Source organism: Cyprinus carpio, chromosome B9 (assembly GCF_018340385.1).
Source record: "Cyprinus carpio isolate SPL01 chromosome B9, ASM1834038v1, whole genome shotgun sequence".
Taxonomy (NCBI): domain Eukaryota; kingdom Metazoa; phylum Chordata; class Actinopteri; order Cypriniformes; family Cyprinidae; genus Cyprinus; species Cyprinus carpio.
The window spans coordinates 31,847,749-31,859,451 of NC_056605.1; the positions used below are offsets into that span (position 1 = coordinate 31,847,749).

The 11,703-nt window shown below is 34.9% G+C and overlaps 2 long non-coding RNA genes across 4 annotated transcripts; one reads left to right on the plus strand and one right to left on the minus strand.

The window, feature by feature from the left end:
• The first annotated feature begins 4,906 nt into the window (after positions 1–4,906).
• LOC122138392 lies at positions 4,907–5,642 on the plus strand. Its single transcript, XR_006155530.1, has 3 exons — positions 4,907–5,143; positions 5,316–5,450; positions 5,522–5,642. It is a non-coding gene; the product is annotated as an uncharacterized LOC122138392 (long non-coding RNA).
• A 1,162-nt stretch (positions 5,643–6,804) lies between these two features.
• Positions 6,805–8,370, minus strand: LOC122138559. 3 transcript variants are annotated; one of them, XR_006155676.1, is made up of 4 exons: positions 8,352–8,370; positions 7,618–7,714; positions 7,220–7,495; positions 6,805–7,004 (listed from the first exon to the last, which is right to left on the minus strand). It is a non-coding gene; the product is annotated as an uncharacterized LOC122138559 (long non-coding RNA). The 3 variants fall into 3 exon arrangements; XR_006155677.1 differs by having other exon boundaries at positions 7,618–7,719; XR_006155675.1 differs by lacking the exon at positions 8,352–8,370 and having other exon boundaries at positions 7,618–7,829.
• Positions 8,371–11,703: the final 3,333 nt, after the last annotated feature.

Genomic DNA, 11,703 nt, shown 5'->3' on the forward strand with positions numbered 1-11,703 from the left:
ATGGAGAAGTGGATGTGAGTATTGTTTCTCCCCCTCTCTGTCAGAGCTGCGGTGGGGGACTGGCAGGAGCAGAGGAAAGGTTTACTGTCTTTCAGAACTCCACAAATGGATGGATTTGAGTCAGTGGTAAAGAAGGCCCTTTATGTTACCTGTGTAAAGGTGTCTAATTTACAATCTTTGAGTGGGGTTCTTTCGACGAAATGGACAGAGGTTTTTGGTATTGACTCTTCCCCTAAAGGTAGTTGGCGTATCCTGTACAAACGTCCGATTGACCAGCGGACTGGTGACCTCCAGTGGAGGATTGTACATGGATGTATAGCTACTAACAGACATGTGGTGCATCTTGATCCTAGTGTTAGTGTGGGTTGTCCTTTTTGTGTAGAGACTGAGTCTGTCTTTCATTTGTTCCTGCAATGTACAAGGTTGATGGATTTGTTTTCCTTGTTAACAGAGTGGTGCTACATCTTTGGGTGAAACCTTTTCTTTTCAGTTGTTCATTTTTGGTCCAAAGTACACTGTTGCGCAAAAGAATGTTTTAGTTTTACTTAATTTCCTTTTTGGTAATGCAAAATTAGCCATCTGGAAAACTCGAAAAAATAAGATATTAGGACAAGGTGCAGTAAATCCAATTTTCATGTTTTTTGGGCCTAGTGGGTTCTCGTCTCAGAGTGGAATATGCGTACTATAAATTGGTTGGGTGTTTAGAGCGTTTTATGGATATTTGGGGGATTGATGCGCGTGTAGGTCATTTTTTGGATATTTTTACCTCAATTTTTACACATAGCACCTTTTAAGAGATTTAAGTACTGTATAACATTGGTAGCTCTCAGCCGCTTTCATTTTTAAGAGTATAGCTCCTGAACAGGCATGAGCCGATTACCGGCTTCAAGATATACCGCGATTAATGTCACGGTTTCAAAACCACTAATATTTTCCATTATACTGTTCCTGCGGTGTGCGCGACCTCTCGCGTCCAATCTAGACACGGTGTAAGCCGTCATAATTCTGTTAGTGCTTCTTTCATTCCGTGATCAGAATCCACATCAGATCCAAGTCGGATGTAAGGTCACGCGATGATGTTTTGTAAGCTGTGTTTTGAGCTGAAAACTTGAATATTGTGAATAATTATTGAACTTGCAGGCACGATTAAAGTATATCATTCATTTCCGCTCAATATCATACACATTAAACTGAGTATGTGAGAGAGACTCGTGCAGAAATCAAAAGAAAAGAGTGCAGCAGCACTCACAGAAAGTTATAGATGCATACTGTGGTAGAAAAAAAGGGTATTGATAATATGTTTTAGGTAAGCAACACTTCAGAACCGACCCCCGAATATCAACACTACTGCAAAGAGGCAAGTGACTGTTTTTATGAATGGGTCACTGAATCATTGGCTCATTTAATGATTGAGTAACCCATTCATAAAGTCACTTGCTGTTTCCGAATGAATCAGCTGTTTAAACGAATAAATGACCAAATGACTCACTTATTTAAACAGTCATTTGCCGCCACCTACTGGTGGATTGAATTTTCACGATCTAATTGCATCTTCCCAACAGTCTGTGTAAATATTCATCTACCCTCCTGCATGCATCTTATAAAATTATTTCTGCAAGATGCAGCCAACACTCTACCTTTCCCCTCAACTTCAAAGTGAAAGTCTGTGTAAATACATCTTAATGGCACTTCAGGATGCAGCTTCTGTTTCCTCTGCAGTTTGTTGATGGAGTTTAAGAAACTAATTTCATTTGAACAACTCCACAGTTTCTTGTTATTCTGACTGAATTAATTGGCATATGAAAGAATTTAATGTGAAAGATGATACACAGATTTAATTAATTAATGAAGAAAATGGCCATTTATAACATTACGTGAATACATATTTTTTGCATTGAATATATATAATATATAGATTGTTTTTATATCCCTTCAACTGTAGTTTTAGAAATTGGCAGAAATCAGCAGTAGGTCAAACTACAAAAACAACAAAAAAAAAAACAGAAAAAAAAAAATACGATAATCGGTGCATCTTAAATGTTAAGCCATTCAATGACTGTATTGTACTCTCTCATGTTCCGTACCATTACTCTGCACCCTGAACTGATGTCTAGCAAAAATAATTATAAACAGCGGACCGTTTAACCAATAATTAATGTTATATAAGATAACATAAGATACTATACTATATATATATATATATAGATATATATATATATATATATATATATATATAGATATATATATTATAGCTATTTCAGCTTAACTGTTTTTAGAGGACAGTGAAGTTGTCAGGTCAGCCAGGCACTTGTTGTCTTTGCTGACTTCAGACAGTGCAGCTGGTCCCAGTCAGGATAACTCCAGGTTTTTTGTGTATTTTTTATTTATTATTGTAGGGTAGTAAGGATAGTGTGGTAAAGTAATTCCCTGTTATGTATATGTATTTGTGCATACATAGTTTTATTAAATTGCTTTCATTAAATCAATTTCATGATTCAGCCTCCATAGACAGCACACTGTTCAGCAGAGGGCCACCATCCAAACTGAGATGACCAGGTTTCACCAGTATGAGTGAAAACCTAAGGCGCAGTGAGCAGTGGTACATATTCAATTCAATTCAACATATGCAAGCTGGGTTGGGGTGAAAGACAATGCAAATGGATGAAAAGGCAACCTTTGATGAAGTAAGTATGCATGATGTCTCTCTGTGTCTCGTTTAGCTTTAAATTCTCTTTTGCTAATGGTAGAGTTTAACTCTGTATAGCTGAAACATGGGTGCTGAGGTGCTCTTAAGCAACATTACTGGAATGAAACACTATAAGCTGTTTGTACCAGTGTTGGACTTGTAACTGTTGGGCATTTCATTTTTACTCAGTGTTATTTACATTGTAAACTATGTACCCAACTGGTGAAAGGAGCTGTGTTCCCAACATTTCAGGAAGTAAAGGGAGGTTGGCTTGTCTATAAAATCTTCAGTAATCATCAGGAACTAGTGATACATTGCAATGAAAATAAAAAATAAAAATCACATCAAAATACATTTCTGAATTTTCACATAATCACGATAAACATATTCCCTATTTTATGTAAGTAAATACCGTTTGTGCTAAGCTTAACAACATGAATACTGGCATAACAAACTAAAAGGAATGGGATCTAAAAAAAAAAAAAAAAAAACATCACATTGGGGTTTTGAGTAATTTTGTGTAATTTTGTAGGTTAAGATTTATTTATTATTTATTTTTATTTTTTTTTTAAGGAGTGGGGCTCCAGAAGCTCACTCTTATTCCACCGATGAAGCGGGAACAGTGGCCCAGCATTTGAAGGCAGCAACACCAAGGTTTTAAAGGAGTTGTCCCGTGTGACAAAAACTGATGAAGCTGACAGAGATCAAAAAAGTACGATATATTAAAATTTATATTAAAAGTTAATTTACCTACCTAATTTGAAAGTTTAATAAGGTACAAATATTTTTGCAAAACAGTTTTTTAGAGCTGCTTTTTGGAGATACCAATTATCTTAAAAATTCTAATAACACGTATTTCTCAGGTTTTTGTTTCTTGCATATGCAGGTTAAAGGGAAAATTATGTCTTTTAGTCTTTCATATGTCATTCATAACGCCTGTAAACTTCAAACGCAAAAAAAAAAAAAAAATTCAATAAATAATTGGAAGATTATTTTTTTCACATTTAATGATCAGTCTTCAGAATATCTTGTTGTTCCATCCATGCTAAAGAAACTCATACATGCTTGAAACAACATGACAGAAAATATATATGACATTGTTTTTGTTTGTTTCCTCTGGCAACTTGCCCCATCTGTCAAAATGAAATGCCTCTTGATGTGACAGAGATTCACACAAGTTTCTGCACAGGTGACAGGTGAGGAAAATGATAGTTTTTTGAAAGCGCACAACATATTTCCAGTCAATTCAGTGATTTTATTTTATTGTTTATTGTTGTTTTTTGTACTTTCATTATGTGTGCTGTTAGGATTGACGCAGATCTTCTTCACTATACAACTGTGAACTGAATATTTTGTTTTATGTTAAAAATATTAATGTTCAATTCATTTAGAACTTTTGAGGTCATCCATTCATAAATGAATGCACGCAAGTGTGGTAATTAAGTTTGTGTATTATATTGTAGCACACCAATCGCTGGAATTCAGTGTGTCTATGGAAGACCACCATCTACATCTGGATTTTCCGTGTCTGTGACACATACCAGTGATCCTTCAAGCACGAGCTGAAGCCACAAGCATGAGATATTGGTATGATTTTTTTTTTTTGAACTGTTAATACATTTCTGTGACGTAAAACTGAAATAGAATACACAATTAGCTTTAGCTGAACTGTTGATATTTCTTTATTTATTTTTTTTTTTTTTTTTTTGCAAATTGGAAATCTGAAGAACCAGATAAAAATAAAGCATCATCCTTATACACAAAGGAAATATTTGGCAACATGAGATGAGAAAGCCCCTCTTGATGAGCATGGATTTGAGGATGGACAAGGAAGATCAAGACAGAGAACTTGTTGCATTCTACAAACAAAACGGCATAGAATGAGCAAGCCCCTGTGAAGTGCAGACTCCAAGGTGGTATTCAACAAGTAAATAAATACATTTTGTGGCATTCCTAGCTAGGTTTTAATGGCCAGGACTTCTTTTTTTGGACTGTTGCTGTAAATTGTGGTTACATTCAGGGGATGCTGCCATTGGTGAAGGAGTAACCAGACATTTCTTGTCTACTGTTATACAGGGGCTTCAGCGTGGATTTAATTTTAACATGGGTATTTCAGCTATTTTTGATGAAACACTGACTATAGTATTTTGTTTCATCTCTTTGAATCTAAAATATAACTTTTAAGCCTATTATTTTAAAACAGGAAATACTGCAAAGGACCTGTCTCTTTGAAGGTGAACCAGGTCATCTTGTTCCATCATCATCACAATTTCTGGTAGAGAGTGATCTGTTCCTTGTTGCAGGACGAATGATTGGACTTTCTTTCCTACATGGTGGACCTCGGCTGGCTGGAGTCAGCCAAGCAATAGTCCATGTACTACTAGAGGTTCACCTGAGACTGCTACAGTGCAGATAGAAGACTGTCCTGACCATGATATTCATGAAACCAGAAAACTGGTATTTACATTAGTAGCATAATTTAGCTGTAATTTAAACAATTCATAATTGCGCCTTTTATCATATGTGGTAGTGTTGTTGTTTTTTCATTTGTTTAATTAACCTTCAAACCTAAGCACTGGTGTACTATAATATTCATTGTATTCATGTAACCTAATATATGTAATAATAGGTCACTGGAAGGAGATGACGGCAGGTGAAACAAATACGTAAAGGACTCAAAGAAACCAGAGTGTGGCCGCTGCTGACTGAAAGGAAAGATGTGGATATCTTTCAGAGGGAATGTGAAAATTCACTCACCCCTTTGGTAAGTTTAATTTGGTTATGAAGCGATGTGCGTATAGAACTGTTGCAACAGAAATGTGTGATTGTTTCCAGATGCTGCTTCCCTGTATCTGCTGGCCCTCTGATAGCAGTGTGGATGATGACGACGAGCACGATTGTTCACTAGAAGATAGATGTCACATCTCAGGGTATCTGCATCACTTCATTGAGACAGGTATAAATCTTTAATAATTTGTTTTATTAGGTCTGTATGAAATGTCCTTGATACAGTTTGCTGGATTTTACAACTCTGGGTATATGTCTGATGACCTGGATTAGATCATGGAGTGGTGGCAGGGATGACGTCAGAAACTGAAAGACTATTTCACCACTGCTTCCTTCAAGATTTTCCCACGGGCTTTTATAAATTGAGTAAAAATAAAACCTGTGGTAAATGTAACTTGACAATACTTTGATATTTTATTTTTCTATAATGTAAACTGCACACACACCCACAAATCATGAGTTGTGAACCCATTTATGTACATTTTGAAAAGATATGCTTTTAACGTCTGATATGTGTGGAGTGTACACTGCAGAACAAAACTTCTGAGGATTGTTTAATTATGTTTAATACTGAATTTATTTTACTCATAAATTGAAGAAACTCATAAAAGCCCAGAGGAAAATCTTGTGGTAACCAGAGGGGGGTGTTTTGACATCATACTTCCACTACTCTATTTCTCAAATAGGAAAGGGGGGTGTATATGTTTTTATTTATATATATATATATAGATGGCCATCTATAAATATATTTTTTTTTTTGTTTGAATTTTTTTTTTTTTTTATCTAGCATCCAGCTCTGACATTAAGGACTTGGTGAAAATGTGGCTGGGGTGGGAAGTGGATGTGGAGATGTGGGTGGAAGTTGTTACTGCTGACATGCTGAAATCCTCCACTTGCTTCAACATGCTACGATTACCAAGACATTCCATGGATTTCAGCCATTTTAAGGACGAGCTCCTTAAGTGCACTGGCACTTCTGAGTTTGGTTTTGGGCTTGTGTAGTTATGTGAAATCAATACAGTAATACAGACACCATGTCTATAAATGTTAACAGTACCACAGTTTGCTCTGTGTTGTTTTGGACTTTGTTGGTTCAATTTTTTTTCATGGCAGTTTATCTATGCACATGTTAATGTAGAATTGCTATTTTATTTTGAGAAGGGGAAGCCCCCATGCAATAGTTTTCAACAGAGCTACATAGGTTTTGAAGCAAATTAGCTCTCCATAGTGCTATGTACTTATTAAAGTTTTTGAAAAATCAGTTTCCATCAAATAAATTTAAAGTCAATTCCAGCACTTCATGTGTCTACTCAATGTCTCAATGTGTACTCAAGTGACTGGCAAAACTGCACTGCAGCCGTGTAAATGTCTATCCCGTGGGATTGTGATGGTGATCTTGGATCCACTGTGTCCTTCAGTGCTGCAAGTTGCTCTGGTGTAAGAGGACATTCTACAGTAGAACATTAACACCAACACTTTCATCAGGAGTCAATCCACTGCTTTCCCAATCAATATCAGCAATGTTCAGTTCCTAGGTGAACAAAGAACAACATTTCTGTATAAATGGTGTACAATCTCAGTTCCTGTAATAGTTCCAAAAACCACATTTATACGAGTACTAGAATGATAATTAAGTGCTTAAATGCCAGTGAAGGAACATTTTAATTCTCACAACCCTTGTAATATTTATTTTAAAAAAATAATAATAAATAAAACATGGCTGTAAATTTGCATGAACAATTACACCTCTTCATCTCGGGGATCATCAACTGGATAATGAATTTGACCCAATTCCCAGAGCTGGTTTGGAGACGTGTTGTGTTCTGTTCGTAAAGGGTGATTATCTCACCCATCTCAGAAAAGATTTAGATCATCTTGTAGCCTTGGAAGGAATGTGTAGTGCAACAGAAGAGATGTGTTTGGTCTGCAGTATGAAGGTAGCTGGCTTCCTCAAGATAGTGTAGTACATCATAGTACACACTGGTCTCTGCAGTCCACACATCTCTCCACAGTCCTTCTATTCTACAACATAAAGCATCACAAGATCATTCTGAAGCAATTAGTTGGTTCAAACAAGCATTTGGAGAATAAAGCACAAGACTACATAGTAGATATGTCTGCTACACAATACTTTCTTTACATACCTTTGATTGTGGACACTTTTTCCTGAAATGAAACTGCTTCTCCCTGTGCCACCAACTGAGAACATTAAACGTGCAATGTCCACGTTCTCCTCTGACCCTGTACTGACCATAAAGTTGGTCAAGACAATGTTTTAATACTTAACATAATGCTCATTTATAAAGCTTAATACAATGGTTCTGGTGAAGAACATTAATAAAAATTATGTGGAGAAAAAAAAAAGTTCTCATATTATGAAATATTACCATTTAAAATAATGCTTTTTATATATATAATAATATATATATATATATATATATATATATATATATACTTTAAAATATAATTTATTTCTGTGATGCGCAGCTGAATTTTCTCCAGTCATTACTCCAGTCTTCAGTGTCACATGATCCTTCAGAAATCACTCTAATATACTGATTTGATGATCTTAATATCAGTGTTGGAAATGGTTGTGCTGCTTAATATTTTCTTGGAATCTCTGATCATTTTTTTCTGGATTCATGAAGGAATGAAAAAGATTTGGAATGACATGAGGGTGAGTAAATTATGAAAATTTTCATTTTTGGGTGAAGTATCCCTTTAAAGGAACACAATCCCTTTGAGAACAAAAATTATGATAATTTTTTGATGTAATCCATGAGCTCTCAGACCTTCCATGGACACAGAAATGTAGTAAGGACATTGTTAAAATGGTCAACGGACCATTAATATGTGTAACAACAACATTTAAACTTACCTTATCAATGGACTATATGGACTATATATCAAATTCATTATCCAGTTGATGATCCCCCCTGACACTTGGTAGATCATTGTTGTAATTTATTATAAATATGCACATTTATTTCACACACAACAAAATAATAAAACATTAAAGAGTTATATGTTTTTTTGTGCTGTTTGCTTAAACTTCATTCACAAATGAATTTTAACAGTTAAGCTTAACATACCCTTAAAAATTAACTATGGTTTAAAAGTTTAAAAAGCAAAAAACTAAAACTACATACTTAAACTATGGTAACCACAAATTAACCATGTCATAAAATATATTTAATACGACTGACTTTTGTATTAACATGAATTAGTCAAAACATTGTAAGTTACCAATTATAACCGTTTCACTGTACAGAAAGAGAGCAAAGAATCAATCATCAAAGTCAAGAACATTATCATTGACTTCAGTCTCAAAAACTCTAGTTATAATCACTGAAGCTGTTGTGAAATGAATCTCTTACATTGTATGCACAACTGTACCTTGTTGTTTATGAAGAGAGAATTCACCAGAGAACAGCAAGCGTGCGTTCTGCCTCATATTAGCTTTCTTTTTCTTTTGGGAAATTGCATTCAAAATCCACTTGGTCAGAAATCTGAGGTGTCTGGCTGAAATCGTGTGTTTCGACGGGGTCCCTCTGGTCTAGTTTTCCCCGAGTACGTGTCCAGTAGAGCCGTGCGTTAATCCGTCCCTGGAGTTATGACGCTTACACCTTGTCCAGACTGAACACAGTAGATGTTGTTTATTATAATTGGTGGTGTTTTCTACAGGGGGGTTTCTAGGATTTTCATTTTAGGGGGGCTCAGCCCCCAATACGGGTATGATTAAAAAAAATATTATTTAACTATTAGGGTTGGGTTGTATACTACTAACCTTATTGTAATCCAATATTCCACTGTATTCCCTGTATTTCATATAGGGGAGTAGAAGTACTGACTGAGCCATATACAACACCGTAAAAAAAAAATTAGATGTGACCAGTCACTAGAAAATTTTGAGTTGGGAACGTAGATTTTTTTTTTTTTTTTTTTTTTTTACAATGGAGACTTCCTGATTCATCATTAGGACATTCATGTTATCCTTTGATGATACCACTGCTTTTTCTCATGAAATGTATTGTAGGAAATTGGCAGACAATTAAAACAACATAAGGGTTCAGTGACTGCAGTGAATCTTGGGAATCTTGTGTGTCAGAGGCTGTCTACGTTCTATTCTCACCTGACTTGTCTCATTTGCAGACCTACTCCTGCACGACAAGAAAAAATGTTGTATATCCATCTACAATGAAATATATATATATAGATTTATATATATATATATAATATAATATATATATATATATATATATATATATATATATATATATTTTTTTTTTTTTTTTTTGAGCTTTTTAGCATTTATAATCAACAATACGGTTGGGTTATACATCAAGTCACCCCCTGAAAATTTATTTCATTTCAAATCATTTAACTAACCAGCTAATATTATTAAGAATATAGACAAAACATGTAGCCTATTAATGTAATTGTCTATTGGCAATAGTGTTTAATCTGTTCTATATTTATTTCTATTTATTAAAAATAACAACATGAATATCAATTTGCCACTTCTATAATCTGTTACTATAAAAAAAAAAAATCACAATCCCTTTACTCTACTCGCCTCTTACTCTAATATATGTATCATGATACACTAAAGATTCATTATGACTTAAATACAAAATTATATTTAACAATACAAAACAAAAAATAACTCCACATGATGTTTCTCTCTATGTGCCATTTAGTGCTTTCAGACAATGATGTGTGTCTTTAATCATGTCTGTGCCATGGCTGCATAATGTAATGCCAAAATACACAATAATATGTTTTTAAATTTTAAAAAGTAAATTAAAATAAATTATGATCGTTTTCTAAAGTACGTTTTCCATGGGTGTTAATCGCTTCATATTTGTTGGAAGAAAAAACAACTATCACACTGTGATGAGGGCTGAAGGTGAACGCACGCGACGACGTATTGGTATTGGATGAGAAACCGAACTGTGTATTGGTCCAGTAACATTATGTAAACTGCAATTACAGAAACTGCACCAATGCAGATGTCATATCATAGCAATCTATCAATAAATGCACACACACACACACACACACACACACCTTGTACTCTCTGATGTTCGCTCTGATCGGCGCCCCTGCGGATTGAAAAAACGCGCTGAATTCATGCAGACTCAGATCAGGGGAGGGAGCCGAATCTTTGACGCAGTTTGCGGCCGTTTCAAAATGAGTTTTTAAAGGGGACTGAAGCGATCACAAATTAATTAATCAAATATTTTTAGGGGGGGGCTGGCAGAAGTTTAAAAAGGGCCTAGTGACGCCCCTGGTCTACACTGAATGTGAAATCTCCAACAGCAAACGGATTTCTGATCTATTTCTGACAGTCCGAGCTCTTTACAGGCCGCTTTATCACTTCAAACTGTTGCGTCCCGTATAGACACGGTGATGCTACTTTTACACCAAATATACTTTAAAACAAACACCAGAGACCGCTTAGACTAATGTGTCCACATGCTGGGAATGCTGAAACATTCAGCATCTGACTGTATAAACCATAAATGCTTAAAAATCACTTACCTCTCTGCGATTCAATGATCAGAAGTTGTTGTGTTTGAAAATACGTCTATAAAACTTTGCCATGAATTCATTTCTTTTGAAACAGAATGCCAGAAATATATTCAAGCTATTTCATCCTCAAAGAGAACTCCAAAGCTCTTCAGACGCTAAACCCTCTGCCTACGTTTTCATTTATTTTGGTGAATTTTCTGTATTCCCTTTCTAATTGATATTGTGCTTTGATTCTCATTTTATTTGAATAGGTACTTTTACATTTGCTATGTATTTATATAGTTTCATACCGTGCCAATAAAAATGAAAATAAAAATAATAAAAAAAGTAAATATTTCTGCACTACATTCTCATGATGATATCAAGTGGAAGTCCCTCTTCTCGAGATGAACACATATTTTAATAAAAATAAACCATACATACAAAGGTTACACACTCAAATGTTAGACTGGATTAAAATACAAGAAAAGTGTACAAGTGATAGCGTTGTCTATTTCTGAATTTCAGAATCCACAGTATGATATCTATATTAAATCTGGACAGCTCAGTATATAAGCCCATCACTGAAAATATCACATTTATTTTCTTCTGTTTCAGTGCTGTATAAACATATCAAAGATTTTCTTAATGTCCTTTGGATAAAAACCTTGACACCCCATTACTACTACATGTTTTAGTCATGTGACGATCTCTGT